This window comes from Triturus cristatus, chromosome 5_2 (assembly GCF_964204655.1).
Source record: "Triturus cristatus chromosome 5_2, aTriCri1.1, whole genome shotgun sequence".
NCBI lineage: Eukaryota > Metazoa > Chordata > Amphibia > Caudata > Salamandridae > Triturus > Triturus cristatus.
The window spans coordinates 637,965,190-637,985,341 of NC_140588.1; positions in this window are offsets into that span (position 1 = coordinate 637,965,190).

Genomic DNA, 20,152 nt, shown 5'->3' on the forward strand with positions numbered 1-20,152 from the left:
GAACCAGCCTTCTAGTCCTGGACAGCCCAAAATGGATGCTGCCGAGCAGAGACACAATTCTGCCATCCGGCTGCTGAGCCAAGCTCCAGCATGGGAAGGCAGAACAATAGGCATCCTGTCAAAGGGAGGTGTGACCACATCCCAGACAGTATTTAGTGTAATAGGCCTGGGTGGGTGCGCTTGTCAGCAACCAAAAGTCTTCATGAGGGGCATATTTGGTGTCCCTGTGCATAGTCCAGTTCAAACCATTCCTGGGAGCCGTTGGCTCCTGCTTTGGCGAGAAACTGGACAAAGGACATGGGAGTAACCTCCCCACTGTCCAGACCCTCCCTGGGAGGGTCCCCTGAATCTTTCCAACCCTCTCCTGTGGCTACAAAGGGGCTTACCTGGCTGTACGGCCCTAGATTCGACATGGACAAGATTCTCAACCAGAAGCCACTGAACTTTGAACGTTTGGACACTCTGGACTTTGCTGGACTTCGTTTGGGCCCGACTTCGTCTCCCTCCCAGTCTGATGCATCGTCTATGCCCGTTCACCATACAGGCTCCATATGTCATACTTAAAGAGTGTTATATTAATAAATACATATTTTTATAATTAATGTGTGGGTCTCCTTTCATTTAACCAATACTATAAGGTTGCATTCTGGTAAAACAAGCTGCCTAACATTCCTTCAAGACAAAGCCTGAAGGCTGCTCTCCACAGATTCCACTTGAATAGCTTTCTAAGGTTATCTTTGACCTCTTAAATCACCATAAGTGTTGTTTGGACTGGTACAGGGTGCCCACTTTAATTAGTGGACAGCAGATACCAGGCCAACTTCTCACAGAAGACATTTTGAAAAATGCTCTCTCTGAATCACATGCAAGTATGGGTACCACAGATTAAGAGATGTACAGAAAACCATTGCTCCTAAATTCAGTGTGTGGTGCACATTTCATAAAGACATAGATTTCCTTTTCACCCATATTTGACACTTTATGTTTTCCCATATGAATTGCGGTATAGTCAGTGAACAATGAAAAACCATTCTAATATGTAATTTGTGGGTCTGGTTACCCTGTGACTTGAATTGGTCAGATGTGACAGTATATTGCTTCTGTAAATTGTCCATTTTTACAAGATGTCACAGATGAAAATGTTGCAACAAATGGCTGATTTGTGCTACACATTTTGAATATTTTTTAATTTATCACTTTTTATCTTTGGGAAAACCTTTAGGGATTTACACATATGACCACTTTCTGAATTCAGAATGCTGTCTAGATTTAAGCAAATTCTTAGCTTTCTGGTACCCCTAATGAATTTCACACCTATTTCTACCACACTCTGAAAGTAGGTTGATAGCAAATTTTGGGGCATATTAACAAGGCGGCGATATGAAATTGTCGCCGCTTTTGCGTCCGTTTTCGGGCGAAAAGCGCCGATAATTTCATCGCCTTATCAGCAAAGACACGCTATTGCGTGTCTTGCTGACTTAGCGCCCGTTTGCAGCATGCCTCCGATCGCATCGCTAATGAGATGCAAAGGAGGCGTGCCTGACAAGACTCCCTTGGGAAAATATCCCGAAGGCAGCTTCGCGATATTAACAAGGGAGGGTAGCGATTTTTAAAATCGCGTTAAGTATGCCTTAACGCAGGAATTTAACGTCTGTTAAATTCCTGACTAAGGCGTACTTAACATGGGGGGTGGATTTTGTGGCTAAGACCACAGGCCCCTATCATCTAGGATATCGCAGTTTTCCACCATGGAAAACGGCGATATCCCCACTATCTCTGGAATTATTATCGCCTCGGCGATGTGTGTTGTTAATAACGCGCAAACCGGGCGATAAATTCCAGAGATAGCCGGCGATAAATATGCAAGCGCTAAGCGCTCTTTGCGATATTTATCGCCGGCCCTTGTTAATATGCCCCATAGTTGGAAAAATTGGTTACCTCTTTGAAAACTGACAACATTGTGGCATATTTACTGATTTAGCTTTTGCAGCCCTTAGGGCTCTGTGCCTTTTACCACTGCTAACCAAATGTATTTGTGCTCACTTTTTAAAACTTAGTGACATTGGTTTAAATTTATTTGACTTGTAAGTCCCTAGTAATGCGACACCACCTGTGCTCAGGGCTGGTAAATCAAATGCTACTAGTGGGCCTGCAATACCAATCATGTCACCCATTTGAGTAGCCCTTTAAACATGTCTCAGGCCTGCCATTGCAGCCTTTGTGTGCAGTTTATAAATGCCATTTTGACCTGCCAAAGTGAACTTTTATCTAGGCACAAACCATTCCTCACTAATACATATGTCACCCCTAGGTTAGGCCCTGGGCAGCCCAGAGGACAGGGCGTAGTGTATGTAAAAGGTAGCACATTTAATTTTACGTTTTATATGTCCTGCCAATAAAAATCCCATAAATGTGTTTTTCGCTACTGCAAAGCCTACCTCCCTCATAGGATTACATTGGAGTATCTTGTTTCTTTTTGGTAGGTGTCTTTGGAAATGTAATGAATAATCCTAAAATATGATAAAATAGGATTTTGAATCACAATGTTGAAAATGACACTTTTAGAAAGTTGCCATTTTCCTTCCTTCTCCATTTAGTCCGTGTAACCTGTCCCTGGTCACATGACTGAGTGAAGTAGGCAGTTGGGCTTTGTGTCCTTCTACACAGATAGACGCAATTGGGAAGTTAGGTGTTCCCAAATTGGCCATCACTGGCAGGATGGGAGGGGGAGTTAGGCAGAGCCCCACTTATACCTATATTGTCATGCCTCCACACAAACAGCTGCATACCCTCTGTGGTTAGTGCGGAACCAGGACAATGAGGATAGGATGCTTGGGGTCTTCACAGACAAACCTCTCTAATTTTCTCTCCTACTTCAGAGGCACATAAATATGGGACGCAAACACCCACTCTTCAGTACACTTATGGACCTGTGAATACTCTGACAGGAAGCACTGCTGTAGTGCTGAAGGACTACCACTCTGCTGGACTACTGTTTTGCTTGACTGCTTCCTTGCTTTGCTGACCTACTGTTTGCTGCCCTTTTTACGGGGTGAGAAGGACTGAGCCTGCATCTCTTGAATTAATAACCGCAGAGTGACTGCAAAGGCTAGTTGGGTGGCACCTGACTAGAGCCTCAGGGACAGAAGCTACCAATTTTGACCTAGCAGCTGGATTCTGCCCTCTGTGAGTCTGGCCTACCAAATGGTGCCACTCTAGTCCCAGACCCTTGGAAGAGGGTCTAAGGTGCTCTGCCAGCCTCTGTGGATCCAGCAAAATCAATGCATCTCTTTGTTGTGTGGCGTAACCCAGAGCAGAACTGACGCATCGCCGCTACTGCTTGGATCGGAACCACTACAAAGACCCACATTGAACTGCAGCCAGTTGCTGCATTGGAACTGCAACTGCACAACGCATCCTCAGCACAGGCACTTGCAACCCTCATCAACAGCAACCTAAACAATGACTTCAGACTCCACATCGCAGTCACTCAGCTCATCAAAATTGACGCATCACCTTAACTGCATGGATCATTCCCAGCTCTGAAATTCGCATCCCAAATCCTGATCAACAGGATCCTCGACAATTAAATAGGACCTTGTACTGCAACATTGCAGAATCTCTGAACCGACGCAACGATTTGGCTGCGTAAAGTATCTTTGACGCTGATCATCTCAATGCTCCGTAAACCAGGATTTAAGGTACTCTGTTCTGTGGGTCGAAATTGTTCCCTGTTGCCAGCCCACATTCAATGGTGGTCAGCTTGAACTTGTGACTTTGTCCCGGTCTGGCGCAACCAGATACCCATAGCTGCTGCTTTAAGCCTTTAGCAAATATTTTTGCCAAATTCTTTCAAATTGAACGTCTCTGCTTCTACTGATGGGATTTTAGTTGTTCTGGTCAAGTTTTATTAATTAATTAATGTATTAAATTTGTTGTCTAACCATATTAGGGTTTCCTTTTGGGGACTAATTTTACTTTGTTATTATTTGAAGTGTTGCACAAATACTTTACATATTGCCTTTGACCTAAACTGGACTGCTCTGTGCCAAGCTACCTGAGGTTGAGCACAGGTTACACGGGCTAATTTAGTGTTTGTTTGTGACTTCACCCTGAGAAAAATTGTGGTTGCTGCTTGAGAAGGGTTTCACCCCCTCAACCACTAACCCAATTCTTACAAGTGCTAAAAACATTTTTTTCCTTTGTATGGTCCAGAAAGCTGGTAAGATTGTGACTTTATCACAGAAAACCTTTTATTGATGCCTGTTAGAAAGGGGGTTTCTAGTTGGCAGAGGTTTACACCCTGTCCAAGTAGGGACCACCAGGTGCCGGAAAGTGCTTATTTTTGTATGGTTAGTCCCAACTTTTTGCCTGATGTCTGATGTAATTTCGAAATGTGCGTGCATTGGTTCCCTGCTATACAGGTTCCCAGTGCCATATCTCTTTTCCAAAACACTGTACCACAATTGGCACAACTTCAGCTACCCCTGTAAGTCCCTAGTAAGTGATATCTCTGGCACCTAGGGTAATGGTATTGCAGAGGGTCCACTGGGGCTGCAACACTGGTGGTTGTGCCACCCGAGAACCACTGACCAATGCTATGTACTTTTGAAGGCTACATGCAGGAAAATACGAAGAGTCTACATGACACACAGCAATGTATGCCATGTCACCCATACACTGCATAAAGTGTAGGAAAGTCACCCATACTGCAGGCCTTTAGCCTAGGGTGCACCATATAGTATGTGTGGGCATATCAGCATGAGCAGATATGCCCCTACACTGTCCAGTCCATTCTGTGATGTTGTAAGTGAACAGGGAAGCCATAATGATTACATGGCCTGGATACTTTTAAACACAATTTTTCTGGCTCCATCATGGCTTCACTGATTTCTGAGATGTTTGGTACCAAACATCTTGTCTTAATAAATCCTCACTGGTGCCAGTGTTGTATATATTAATACATTCACACAGGAGAGCCTTTGAGAGGAAACCTAACCAAACACTAGAAGAGGTTCCTATCCGGTTTTCACCAGCCTGGCACCACCGGACATGTTTCTGACATCATGGGGGAGAGTCAGCCCTCTCAGAGGGCCGAAACTGTGCCTGTTCTTTGCAGGGGTGTTTCACACCTCCTCCAGGAAAGAATCTCTGTTATATTCTATATTCCTTTTCTTTCAAATTATACTAATTGAACAGTTTGGGAATCTTTGTATTAGCCTTTCCCATCCCCCCTTCCTTTCCTATTGGCATATTCCTTCTGTTGGGCTACAGGCTGCCTTGGAATGTTGACAAGAGCAGCCTGACTGACAGGACTGCAGAGTGCGCTCTGCCCTGTACTCGGACGGCTTGTTGGTGGATTCCTTAATAAAGACGTAACTGAACTTACCTTTGCTCCACTCTTCATTGTAAAACTGGCAACGACTGGTCTGTTTAAAGGAGCAGGACGGCTCTCCTTCCCTTCTGTATACTTCCAGCATGACAACTCAAGTTGTGGCCCACAAGGTTAAGGTACTGTCCTCCCCATTATCCATTCCTGGGAACACCTCTGCTGACCTGCACAGGACCGGATCCTTTCTCTGCCTGCAACCTGAGGGAGCCTTGCTTAATCAGCTCGTTCCTCGTCTTACTGGCGCATTCATTCATGAATTGTCTGACCGTTTATTTGCACCACTGGTCCTTGGTGGGGAGAATCGTCAAAGTGCTGTTGTGCACCCTGGCTGCTCGACTGACTCCTTCAGGAAGCGGGCACCTTCTGGGTAGCTATCCAGCCTCCACAGATCTTCTGCTTCACTAACTGTTTCCCCACCAAAGTAGGCGTCACCTCCGGCTCATCCATCCCCCGATATCCACCACAATGCCCTCCCTCCAAAACCCTCTCAAGCGGCTTCTGTGTCTTTATTCAAACAACGTGTCGCGGCATACTCTCTTTCAGGCATTCCTTGACTTGCCTCACTCTTTCACCTTGCCTTCTGCCTCACCTTTCCTCTCGTCATCGAGATCAGAACATTAGAGGCATTGAGAGGCATACCCTTGCTGGAGAATCCTCAATGAGGGCGCGCCACACCCGTACCGCCACAACTCTTCACTGTGTTGGTGGCAGTCTTCGCATTTAGTTATCTGCGGTGACACGCACACCATTTTGCCTTTCAATTGCTTCCACAGTGACAAGTACACTCTTTCAAGAATCCTCCTGCTGTTCCCTCATCAAGTATTGTGGTGACACGCAAACCATTCAGTGTGTCATAACTCTTGGCATTCCTTTTCAAAAGCTGTTCTCCCAAATTTTTTTTGCTGTGACACGCACACCATTCAGTGTGTCATTTTACTTGGCATTCCTTTTCCCTACCTTTGCTCCAGTCATCGCATCCAGTTCTCTGCGGTGACACACACACACCATTTTGTCTGCCACATGATTCCACAGTGATGTGCACACTCCTTCAGATATCCTCTTAATGTTTTCATGTTTTATTGCGGTGACACACACCATTCTGCATGTCATAATATTTAGCACACTGTTGCTCTTTCCCCCACGGTGACATACACACCATTATTATCCACGGTGACGCGCACACCATTCAGCGTGTCACACTATTTTGCAGGTGATATGCACACTTTCTGCATGCAATTCTAATGATTCCTAATCATTAATCCACGACTTCTCACCATTCTGCATGTCCAGTCTGTTTCCTGCTTAATTTTCATGGTGACATGCACACCATTTAGCGTGTCACACTATTTTACAAGTGACATGCACACTTTTTGCCTATACTTCTCATGGTTCCCTGCTCAATTACTTCACGGCGACATGCACACCACCCTGTGAGTCTCTTATTACTTCTTCATTTCCTTCTACTCTCCTCCTCATTTAGTTATGGCTTCTGCAAGCATGCCCCAGTCACCTTTGTTCCCTAATGAGTTTGGGGAGCCTAACTACCCTTGGAAAGAATGGGTCAAAATCTTTGAATCTACCTAATAACCATTGGGGGGAGAAATTCAGCCCCTTAAGAAAACAACATATATCACTCTGCAATCTGGGTACCTATGGTAGGAAGGTTTTCGACACCTTACCAGACCCAGATATAAAGGAGGAGGGCGAAGAAGATGCAAGGGATGCATAAGAAACCTCACTAATAAAACTTGAATTACACTTTGGAAACAAAGTTAATATTGTCCTGGAATGTCACAGGTTTTTCTGTAGAGTCCAGGGAAAACAAAGAATATCTAGCTATGTGGCCGTTCTGAGAGGGTTAAGTGAACTTTTGAATTTGGAGAGGTCTCTCATAAGAGACCAGCTGGTAAGGTGTACCAACAATCGGTAATTGCAAGAGAAATACTGCAAAGGCAACCCGACCTTCACGATGCTGTTGAATTGGCTAAATCTATTGAACACACTGCCCTGTGCATGAAAGAAATTAAGCCTCATACCAACTCAGGACAAGTATCAGAAGTTGCCAACCTTCCAATAGAGGATACCATATGCAAAGTAAAATCTGATAAAAGTTTATACCCTGTTTGTGACAATGATACCAGCAGGCTTAAATGTTACAGATGTGGTAGCAATAACCACTTGGCCAACCACCCAAATTGTCAAGCCAAATCAGCCATATGCAAAAGATGCAACAAGAAAGGTCACTTAGCTAGAGTTTGTCTGAATGTACCATTAAACAGTGGTGCAGACGAGGCTTCTGACAATAAATTTCAATCTGTATAAAAAATTGTCTTTCAAGTTCTAGACTCTAATGGTGTCAATCAAATTAACTACCCCCAATGCGAAATTGGTCTGGATGGCAAGAAAAGCTATATGTATGCAGATTCTTGTTCCCCCTTTCACATTTGTTAACATTTCTGATTTCAAAAACATGAACATTTACAAAGAAGGAAATTTATTGTCGGCTGACATTTCCCCAAGCAGCTAAACCAATGACTCCATCCCTTTTAAGGGCATGATTAAAACCCACATCACGTTCAGAGACCGATCTACACTGGGAAAAGTCTATGTAGTTGAAGAAGGGTCAAATCTCCTTGGCTGGTAACACCATAAAGAATTAGGAATTAAACTTGACTCAAACAACCCAGAACAAGTTCTCACCATTTACCTATCCATTGCTTGCAAAACCATTTTCAAAGGATTTCCTGATATTTTCACAACTAAGTTAGGTCTTCTGAAGAACTTCCAAAACAAGATTAAACTGAAACCCAATGCCAACCCAGTAACACACAAAACCGGATGTATGACATTACAACGCGTGTCATTACAATGCGTGCAGTTACATCGCATGCGTTACAACGCATGCGATGTTACAACGCTATGCCATTACAACGCAAGTCTTTTTACATCGACTTGCACTAGATGGCGTGCTAACATTAGAAAAGTGTAATTTACTATTCCAACTCCAGTCCACGTAACAGTAGGGAAGGTGTTGGGATAGTAAACTACACTATTTGTAATGTTAGCACGCCATCTAGCGCAAGTCGATGTAAAGACTTGCGTTTTAATGGCATTGCGTTGTAACATCGCATGCGTTGTAACGCATGCGATGTAAAAGCTGCGCGTGGTAAAGACCGCGTTGTAATGGCTGTTCCCCCACAAAACCAGACCCATAACACACCTCATATGGTAACCCCTCAAACGTGTGTTAAATAGGTTACAAACCCAAGGAAGTATCCAATCCATTGATTGCACAGCATGGGCTGTCTATTGTCATCGCCAAGAAAGCCCAAGGGGATGACATTAGGTTATGTATTGACCTCAAGGACCTTAATGACAATATCATCATCGAAAGACACCCGTAGTTACGCATTCACAAAGTCCTATGTACCATGGGGGAAGCTACGTGCTTTAGTGTTCTAGACCTTTCTAATGCATTCCATCAAGTAGAATGACATCCCGACTCCAGAGAATTAACAGCCTTCACTAAACCTTTGGCGTCATTCATTTTCCTTAGGATGCGTTTGGGCAGCATCAGTGGCCGCTGTTTTCCAAAAAATAATGCAGCACATTTTGGAAGAGATTCCAAAAACCTTATACTTCCAAGACAATGTCTTAATCTGTGGTGCCACCACTGAAGAACATGATCCTTACCTAAGATTAGTTCTATCGAAGTTCAAAGAGGCGGGCCTAACACTTAAAGAAGAGAAATACCAAAATGGAATGGGAGCAGTAGAATGTCTAGGGCACACCATATCAAGCTTGGATTTAAACCCAAATTGAGCCTCCTTGATGCTGTAGAAAAAGCCCCCTCACCTGCCTCCAAACAAGAGCTCCTATACTTCCTGGGGCTCGCTGAATATATGGCAAAATATGTTAAGAACTTTGCCGATTTAACAATTGCCCTCATGGAACTCAAAAAAAATCATACATCTTACAGGTGGCAAAATAAGCACCAATTATCTTTTGATAAAGTAAAAAAGCTATCTTGTCTGCACCCCACTTGCGCTATTTTGACCCATGCAGGAAAACCATCTTAACTACCGACACCAGCAAAAAAGGACTTGGTGCCACACTCTCTCTAGTCATTGGGGGTAAAGAACACATCGGAGCCTTCCCCTCTCGCACCCTCAGCAATTCAGAAATAAATTACTCAGTTGTGGAGAGAGAAGCACTTGCCTGTTTCTGGGCTATCAAACATTTCAAGTTTTACTTATGGGGGATAAAATTCACTGTAGGCACCGACCATAAACCCCTCATTTTCATGTTCAGTCCTAAAGGTACCGCGAATAGCACACCTACAGTGGCCAGATGGGCGTTGGGCCTGGAAAGCTTTTTCTTCGAACTTGAGTATGTTGTAGGTGACTTCAATTTGGCTGCTGACTTTCTTTTGAGAGCACCGTTAGATATGGTGGAAAATTTCAAAACCCCTGAATATCCCATCTTGGAAATTCACTCCTCTACTATAAACAAAAATGAATGGGTCAAGCACTTAACCCAAGATGCCACGTTAACTCAACTCAAAACATACACTTTACAAGGTTGGCCAGAAGCACGTAACAATGAAAGTCGTGAACTAAGCAGATTTTAGGAAATCAGACATGAAATCCACTTATATCATGACTGTATATGGAGGAACAAAAAGATCCTACCTCCGAAGTAGACCTAGACCCGGTTTCCATCCCAGACAAACCGTGGGAGAAAGTTGCTCTTGATATCATCAGCCCTATCAATAGAAGAGGTGTCATGAAAAGATTTGCCTTCGTACTAACTGACCATCGTTCTCACTGATGAACCAAATCACTCCAGAAACTCTCATTGATTTTCTGCGAGACACATTTGGCGCTGAAGGCATACCATCCACCCTGGTCACCGACAATGGAGTACAACTCACCTCGTTAGCCATGACCAGCTTCTTAGCCAGATGAGCCATTACCGACTTAAAAACTGCTCTGTACTGATGCCGGGTCAATGGATTGGTTGAAAGAGTAAACAGAACAATGAAAGAGAACATACAACTAGCTTGCATCAACCATCTATCTGTAGAACGGGGACTGCAAGATATGCTCTGGGCGTATTACACTACTCCCAACCTGGTCACTGGCATCTCCCCATTCTCATCTCTCAGAAGAAGAAAACCTAGCACCAAATTCTTCTCCAACTGGACTGGGGAGAAGAAATAATGGAACACGACTCAAGTGACACAAGATCCAAAATGGCCTCCCATCAGGCCAAGTACAAAACTCAGTATGATTACAAGCACGGAGTCAAACCCCAGAGGTGGTCTGTAGGAGACTGGGTGTCCATGAAAAAAACCACTCGCACTGGGGAAAATTAATCTAAATTCTACAATACCAAAAGAATCGGTAAGTTCAAAAACAACACTGTGGTCCTCGAGAATGGTCAGAATTGGAGCATGAACAGATTACCGAGGAACCAAAGCCCAGAGGACACACCTTCCAGTAGCTCCCCTACTACAGATGACCCCAAGTATTCTTCAACCCACCAAAGAGACACAGTCAAAAGATCCGTAAATCCACCTAAATTGCAAAAAAGACTTTACAATGGAACAACCTAAATTTCAATTACTCGTTCTTGCTGTTTAGGGGGAAGACATGTTATATTCGATATTCCTTTTCTTTCAAGTTATACTAATTGAACAGTGTGGGAATCTTTGAAATAGCCTTTTCCATCCCCCCCTTCCTTTCCTATTGGTATATTCCTTCTGTTGGGCTAGAGGCTGCCTTGAAATGTTGACAAGAGCAGCCTGACTTAGAGGATTGCAGAGTGAGCTGTGCCCTGTATTCGGACGGCTTGTTGGTGGCAGAGTGGAGTCCGTAATAAAGACGTTACTGAACTTACCTTCGCTCCAGTCTTCATTGTAACAATGGCCTTTCTGGGAGGGAAACATCAAACGCAATCCATACCTTGAAATCCTATCCTGGTACCTCGAGATAGTGGGGGAGGCCAAGACCATTTTCCTGCACCAATGTTGGCAGAAAGAAAGGCAGAAAAATGTGTTAGATGAAGTTTCAGAGTACTCCTTCGGCCTGCACAATCCCTAGGGTGGGGAAGGTCAGGTGACCCCCCTCCTTAAATTCTAGCATATAGAAATGGTGGGAAAACCTCAAATCAAGGCTAGGGTAGTGCCTCTTCTCACAAGAAGTGGTCACTAGGGAATGTAGACACCCTAAAGGCAGAAAGCCCATTGACTATTACCTGTCTCCCCTTGTAACGCCCCTGGATTCAGTATTTAGGTGGCTCTTCAAGACTTGAACCTCAGATTTATCGTACCAAAGAAGATCAAGACAAAAGAAGACCCGCTACATATGAACAGACGCCCTGCTGCCGCAAAAAAGGCATCAAACCCTGCCAACTGCAAAAAGGACACAATAATCACTTTTGCTGTGTCGCCCTTAACCCTGCAAGAACTCCAAGATCCCTGGAGCACCCCCAGCCTTTGAGAAATCCCTGAGAAGCTCCTTTGGAGTGAAGGTATCATTCCCTTTCACACCGCAGGCATCAAACTCATGATATCTGGTTTGTTGACTTTCTGCTCCCCGTTGACATCAATGCAGCGCCAAAGCAAGTAGAGAATCAACAGCTCCGGAGGGTCAGATTTGCGTCACCACCAAATTTGGAGGCACTAGGCCCTCCTGGAGCCGCAGCGTACCAAAACCTGGAGAGCCGGACCCCAACGGTAAAAACCAAGAAGAAGAGTCCACCCTGGCCTCCCAAAGCACCAGGAGCAAGCACTAATCAAGTGACATTGAGACAATCAAGACCCACTTTCTGAGTGTCCGAGCTGTTCCAAGAATGCTTCTCAAATTTGCCTGCTCCTGACTGCGAGGACCAAGAAGGTGCATGACGTCCGGCTGACCTAATCGCTCTGCACCGATCCCCACTGACCTCAACACCGACCAACCAGCTCTGCTCCCATGGTCCCCAGGCCCTTCCATCCTCCAACCTCCAAGGAGACCCACCCAACTTACTTACAGTGCATTTTCAAGTGGATCCCTTCATCTTTGCACTCTAGTTTCCAAGACCCTTAGCACTCTACTCCCGCCCCATCCTGCTGGAAGTTTAGACCTGATCTAGACTTTGACCTAAAACAAGGTGAACTACATGAAAGAATTGCCTGGTTTTCTATGCAAATTTCAATTGCATTCCTAATGATTTCTATGGTGCGTAATTGCGCACAAATGTGATATATTTTCAGAACACTTTAAAAATTGTAACTCAAAAAGTACTTATCTTAGAACTGTGTTCTTGGTCTCTAAAAATATATAAAAATCATCTTTATTTTTGCAAATTAGTCTTTGATTTCTTTCTTGAGTATGTGTCTCATTTATTCAATCAATCAATCAATCAATCAATCAATCATTTATTGCCTCTGTGAGTACAACAAATGCTTAGATCTACCCTCTGATAAGCCTAACTGCTCGCCCACACTTTCACAAAAAGATCATTAGAATTATCTGCTTTTACCTCTGTGCACTATGTGGGGATTCTCTAGACTCTGCATAATAACTTCTTTTTAGTACACTATATAGAGAGCCACCTTCCTACAGGCACCATCTCTTCTACTGAGATTCAATGGGCAGTTTGCCTTTTAGTTTGCCTTCATACGCTGATGACACTCAACTGGTCCTAGCCGTCAAAAACGACGGCCTTCAGAAAGCCAACATGTTCAACCTGGGCATGTTGGCTATCGGGAACTGGATGTCACACAATTGTCTGAAGCTAAACTCCGATAAATCGGAGGTTGTAATCTTCGGCAATCTCTCTCCGGAGTGGTCCCCCCGTTGGTGGCCGTCATCCATGGGCCAGCCCCCAGTCCCGGTTGATAAAGTGAGGAACCTGGGAGTCATGTTTGACAACCGTCTGAACTTCCTACCACACGCCAATCAGATATCCTCTTCAGCCTTTCATAAACTTAGGCTCATCAAAAAAATTCTGCCCTTTTTACCTGAAAACACGGCGAAAACGCTGGTAAGCTCCCTGGTGCTCTCCACCCTAGACTATTGTAACGCTTTGTTTCTAGGGGCCCAGGAGAGAGTGTTAACAAAAATGCAGTCCACACAGAACGCGGCCGCCAGGCTCTTAGGGCGAATCCCCAAATTCCATCCGGTTTTACCCACCATGAAACAACTTCATTGGCTTCCGGTGAGGAAGAGGATCATGTTCAAAACCTTGTGCCTGGTATATAAGGCTTTACACAACGCTGTCCCAGCGTTCTTCACTCAGAACCTTATCCCCTACTGTCCATCCAGAGCACTGCGCTCTTCCAGCTCCCTGGACCTGGTGATCCCCCGAACTAAATCTGTCAACTGGGGTGACAGAAGATTTCTTGTGGCTGCTCCAAAATTATGGAACACACTGCCTCATCCCATCAAGACCAGCACGTCCCTCTGGTCTTTCCGAAAAAACCTCAAAACCTGGCTTTTTAATCATTGATCTCCCAGTCCCCTTGTTGGCTAAACATTGCAGATACTTAGCGCCGAGATGCCCACGGGCCTTCGTTTCGCGCTTTATAAATGTCAAAAATAAATAAATATAAATAAATAATAAATAGTGAAAGGAGCAGGGAAGAGAGATGTGAGTTCTTTTTTTTTGTTTGTTTTGCTTTTTTTCACTTTTATTTTGCACAAATGTAGGCTAAGGACATTACAGAGCTTCACACAAACACCGTATTACATTACAAAATACTAAGTCAATTTTTTTAATACGTTTTGTAGACATGGGGAGATTATATGATTTACCCAGAATCCGAACATGTTGAGCTGAAATTGGGACTTGAACCTGGCTTCCCAATTTCAAAGTCAGTTAAGGGCACATGCTTTCCCAGTTGGCTGCAATAATTGATATATGGCAGGAAAATAAGAACAAAAGAGACTAATTTATCCCCCCTTCCATGTAAGAGAGGAGGACACAAATAACCAGAGGAGCTCCATTGCTGTACCCTCACCAACCCCTCCACCATCCTATTTTCCAATCCTCCTCCCAGGCTTGGTTTTAGAGCTGGTGCATCCAGTGCGACAGTCTGTTTTAGTGCCCCCCAATGCCCTCCTTCTCTACAAATACCCTCACTACTATGCTCCCACAGTGCCCCTCATGTGCCCATAGCACTATTTATAGTTCACTTGCACTCAGTTCTGTGATCTGCATGGTGCACGTTCTTTGTAGCAGGCACATTAAGCCTCTGTGCAACTTTATGATGAGTCAAAACTACCACTAGAAACAAATCCGATCTTTCAGCAGCAGTAACACTAATCATCAGAGTTATCTTGACATTTTTATTGTTGCCTAAAAACTGCTGGAGTACAGGGAAGTTCACCCATTTTTAATCTTAAGTTATTTTTAAACACATAGACCCCACCAACATCAGCTCCAGGCGTGGCTGCACCAGTAGAACCATCCTAAAACCAGCTCCTTTCCTCCCTACAGCAATCCACTTCGAAGCGGGTGCTTATGGCTTCCCATCAGCAGCTCATTGAGGCCTCTGTCACACCTGGAGGGAGACAAGGGGCAGGCACAGCACATGCTGTGACATAAGGAGCAGCCCATGAAGTATGTCAGGCTCAGTTTATGTAAATAAAAGCTGTAGTATCCTTTCAAGCTGTGCGCTTGCAGTGGAGATGGTGAAGGCCCTGGCTGATTTGACTGCATAGTCAACCAAAAAATAGCCCAACAACTGGCCTCAGCCAAAGGCCCACCGGCCCATGTCTTATTGCCAGTCTTTTAATTCTGAACCAGTGCATGCTCACAGAACTCAACAATACTAACCCTGGGTGGTGAACTCTGCTCCGTTCGTGGAGTTTGCAGCATATTTCACTCTGTACTGTCTGCGGAGGACGCAGAGTTCCCAAAAACTACGCTCCATGGAGCGGAGTTTTTTCCCCCATTCGCACTCGCCAAGGTCTAGTTGGCGAGCACGAGCAAGGAAAATCAACCTCCTGGTGAGATTTCTCTATGTGGGTGGTCGCATTTCTCAATGTGAGTGGTCGCAGCAGGTCGCAACCACTCACATTGGGAAACCTTCCATTCGCATTGAGAAAAGCTGCTGCTTGAGTAGAAAATCTACTCAAGCAGCAGTAAGGAAGCTCTGCACTCTTGCATGCAGTCCGCGATGATTTTACGGCACAGAACAAACACCTGGCACTCAAAATCACAACGAGTGGCAAAACCCTAATGCACTCAGCCACTCACGGAACTCCGTGTGGCGCGGCAGAGTTTTATTGTCACTTAAACTTTGCAAACTCCGCCTAGGCTTAAACAATACCTGTTGTGGTTCAGCACTTGTGGCTATACTCTTGCGTTCACAGTCTGCTCACCTCCCCTTCCCCATTACCGACTTTGCACATTACCAATGGCAGTGGAGAAGTAGAGGGAACCACAAGTCTGAGTCATGCAACACGCCCTTATGATAGGGAAGATGTATATGTTATGTTTTTAGGAAATTAGGTGGTGAATATATCAAGATAAGGGATCATTCTTAATATTGTCAACAGTTTGTGGAGTAACTCTGAATAGCTCTTAGTAATTTGGTTTCAAAATTAGATGCTCCTTAAAATTTTAATATACATTTCTGGAAACCTATTGTTGAGACCAGCAGCAGGAAAGTTGTTATACTATTCGAAGATTCCCTTGTGGCTGTTTGTAAATAGTTTGTCAAGAACTTTTGTTTTTTGCATAGTGAATACCTAAACAAATCGATCTTTGGATAACACTCCACATCTGTTAAGTGTGTCTATTTATTGGTCTCGACCAAGGTTGGAATAAGAACTAAAGGTAGGGTGAGCAGATGTCCTGGATTTCCCCAGATTTTCTCGGTTTTTGAGGACTATCCCACAGTTTTATTTAAAATTGATAAATGTCCAGGTTTTGAGAAGAGGATTGGGTGACCATGCACATTAGATTTAAAATAAGGGTTGGCAAAAATTCCGCTCTGCTGGCGGAGTTCATGGAGTTTTGCCTGCTCCGCGTGGAGTTCAGAAAAACTCTGCCAAGCGGCGTTGAGTTTTTTTCTTGCACAGCTCCCCAATATTATGTCATGCGCTATACCACCTCCTGCGTAATGCAGTTCATGCTGACTTTACAGTGCTGGAGAAACTCCTGGTGCTAAAACTCTGCGTGAACAGCAGGAACCATCTACTCTGACACACGCGGAACTTTGCGTAACAAGGTGGAGATTTTCAACACTGTGCTGAGCTCTGTGTAGTGCGACTCCGCGAACCCCCCCGAGGCCTCAATTATAATAGAGTGCAGGATCACATTCATTCCAGCCCTCTCATGATAAATCACTCTGGAGACAACAGTTAATTGTTTTACAGTTTATAAAGACATCCGCCCCCCTGCTGTGATGTAGTGCCTCAGTGGTCCAGTATAACAGGATGTATAGAGGGCTAATTAGATCTGAGGAGACACTCAGCTGATGCTCAATCTTGGGAGCTTTTGCTTACCCTTGTCTATCCTTACTACTTTCTCTTAGCTTCATCACAACATGTAAGAGAGGAAGAGAGGGGTTATTTATTGAAAATACTATTTGCTCTATTTTCATTTGGGTTGTCACATGTTGGCTCGACTTTAATGCAATGGCACGTTTCAAAAAGAGGCCCTGTATATTGTATTTTTTGTTTCATAATTAAAGTGAAATATTTTATTCTGGACCCTTGGCATCTTTCCACGTTCAACCTCTGAGGCACGTATATACTCTTATGAAGTCTGGTTTTTATAATTTGCTTTCCACAGTTTCAGCTCTGTTATACCTTTATAGTTGCTAAACGACAAGTTCCAAAATGCAAACAGACTGAAGGAACTGCTCATGAGGCAACTTGGATCTCTGTAATGTCTTTGTTTGGCTTGGTAAAGCTTAGCGAAATGCTGTAAGCTGTAAAATGCTGATTTTGTTTGTCTAACATATAGTCCATCTCATATGTTTGTGGGATGCGCCAGTGTAGCCCGTTCTTCTATGGTAGCAAGTGCAGTCATTATTGTAACTGTGACGTAACATTCTGGGTTCGCTGGGACAGTCCTATTTTCTCACAAAATTTCACAGCAAGTTTCATCTCATATCCTGGTTTTCAAATCGGGTAGACTCATTGCAGAGGGAGGTAAGTTTTCATGTAATTTGTACAGAGCTGAAATATAAGCCATTATCAGAAATGAATTTAGTTAAAATAGATATTACTGTGGATAAAAGTTGCATTTCCTTCCCTGTAGTTGCATATTGCCTTTCTTTCCTATGTTGGTCAGCGCTGCCAATTAATACTTCTGTGCCCCTTAGTTGATGCAAAATTATAGTCCTACTTTTAGCTTCCTGGACTGTCCCGGTTTTCGGTTTACAGAATACGATCCCCCTATCCAAAAGCCTCCCCAGAAATGTTTTGTAATTTAAGCCCAGCTGTACCGCACAAAACAACCGAGGGCCACCTGCTGCACCTGTTTGTAGATATGTGGTATGGGATCCTGCAACTGCAAATTTTAAGACCACCCCTCAGTATTAATTCCAAGAAAGAAAGCTTGCAACCTCCCAATGGGTACCTTCCTTTTTGGGTGGGTTATGCAGCCATCAACTGAATGATCCCTACAAGTTCTTCAGCTTCACCCTTCCGGATTGCAGTGCAGGTACGTTAGGTAGGGTGAGGCGGCAGCACTAGAAAGGAGGGGGGGAAGTAAGGGAAGGCAGAATAGCTGGCAAAGGGATGAAAAAGAAAAAGAAATAAGGATAAGAGGGATAACGGGAAGTTTTGGAGAGGATTGCAAAAAGTAGAAAATGAGGGAATAAAGCACAGAGAGCAATAAAACGGAAATGGGGAGAAAAAAAGTGGAAGAGGAAGAAGACTATAATAGGAACAAGGAGGAATAACGAGAGTGTGATAGAATGTGGTTGTGTGAGAAAGGAGGGATGAGAGAGAAAATCATAGAGATGCTATAATTAGAGGGAGCTGTGGCTGGGTGAAAGAGTGAGAGAGCTAAAGAAAGGAGTAATGAGAGGAAAAAGAGGTTTTAAAAATGAAGTATACTATGGAAAACATGTTGCAAAAGGCACCTTTTTCACATTTTCCTAAAAAACGTATTGAAGGGAGCTCTTCACAAAACCCTGGGCAGTTTCTGGGCAAATTCATCGTGCTCGCTCTGTACAAGCAGAATGAGGGCTGGCGTGACAATATTTGCCTGGCTTTTGGTTACCAGTCCAGTTCTGCATTGCTTTGGGAGTCCTGCACTGAACTCCTAAAGCTGTAAGAGTGATAAGACTTTTATAAAAATGCAACTGTATATATAGTGTGTATTCAGGGGCAGATTTACAAGCCCCTTACGCCACTTTTGTATCACTTTTTCCATGTTAAAAGTGGCGCCAAAGCGGCGCAAGGGGCTTGTGAATCTGCCCCTAGTTCCTTATTATGAGTACACTCGCGTTGACGGTCGGACCACCACCACCCGTCGCTTATATTATGAGTGCGGTGGTGGGACCACCACAAGACCGCCGCCTCTGCTTGGATCACGGTTCTCACTGCAGCAGCAGTCTAAAAAGAGCCTGAATATGCGGGCAGAGCTGAAACCATCAACGAAGAGCATTTACTACCTGCATATTCCCCACCCTTATCAGGGTGGGGATCCCACCATGAAAAGGGTGGCAGACATGCAGGTAAGGGGCCCTTATTAGGGCACCCAGCCGAATCTGGGCCTGGGGATGTGTGAGGCCTAGAACTGCACCTTCGTTCCCGTACAGTGTGGCATGCACAACATGGTGCATGCCACTTCGTGCAGGAATGTGCTACAGGCACTCTTGCGGAGGCTGTATGCTGTTGAGGCTTTCCTATGCGCCTAACACACCAGCTGGCGTGAGGCCGCTGCCGCACCACCAGCCCAACCTGGATTAAAGTCATAATCTGGTAGGCACGCTTACCAAAGGCTTGCCGTTCTTCCTGGTACAGCCGCAGTGGCAGTCCTATTGGAAAACAGGCAAGCTTGCAATAAGGCCCTTAATGTTTTTATGGTGGGCAGTGGGATGTGGAGACATCTCGACTTTTGAATTGTGTTATTGTGACTGACACAGCATGGATGAAGATTATAATTGAACTTTTCACTTGTAATCTGTCGATTTCAATTAATCACGCTGGTCTAGCTCCACCATGAAGGGCTGTGGGGCATATTAACAAGCCAGACGATAAAATTATCGCCGCTTTAGCGGCAGAAATCTGCCGCTAAAACGGCGATAATGGGCTTGATAATATGCTCTATGGAGTTCCAATTGAAGCCCATGTTAGATGTCCTTCACATCTAACATGGGCTTCAATTGGCGATAATTTTATCGCCTGGCTTGTTAATATGCCCCTAAATTTTGGATTCTAAGGGGCAGAACAATAGCGCGCGTTGAATAATAGTATGTAAAAGCAAACAGAAAAACTATATTGTCTGGTCAGTTTACAGCGACAACAGTTATGTCAGGAACTGTTCATTAATAGCAATAAAAAGACACAGATAATAAAAGAAACAGAAATGGTAATTGATCGTCAGATGCTTGGATTAGCGCATGCCGTAGGGAAAATTCGAACGTGCTAGGAAATAAAGAAAACGTTTTGGTCACGTTACTCATTAAAACCTGAACCTGTTTTGCAAAGGAGCATGTTTCATAATGTTCAAAATAGCAGGACGCACCCTTCTATGTGTTAATAATGTGAAAATCTCAGTGAATATAAAACAGAATAAATTCGCATA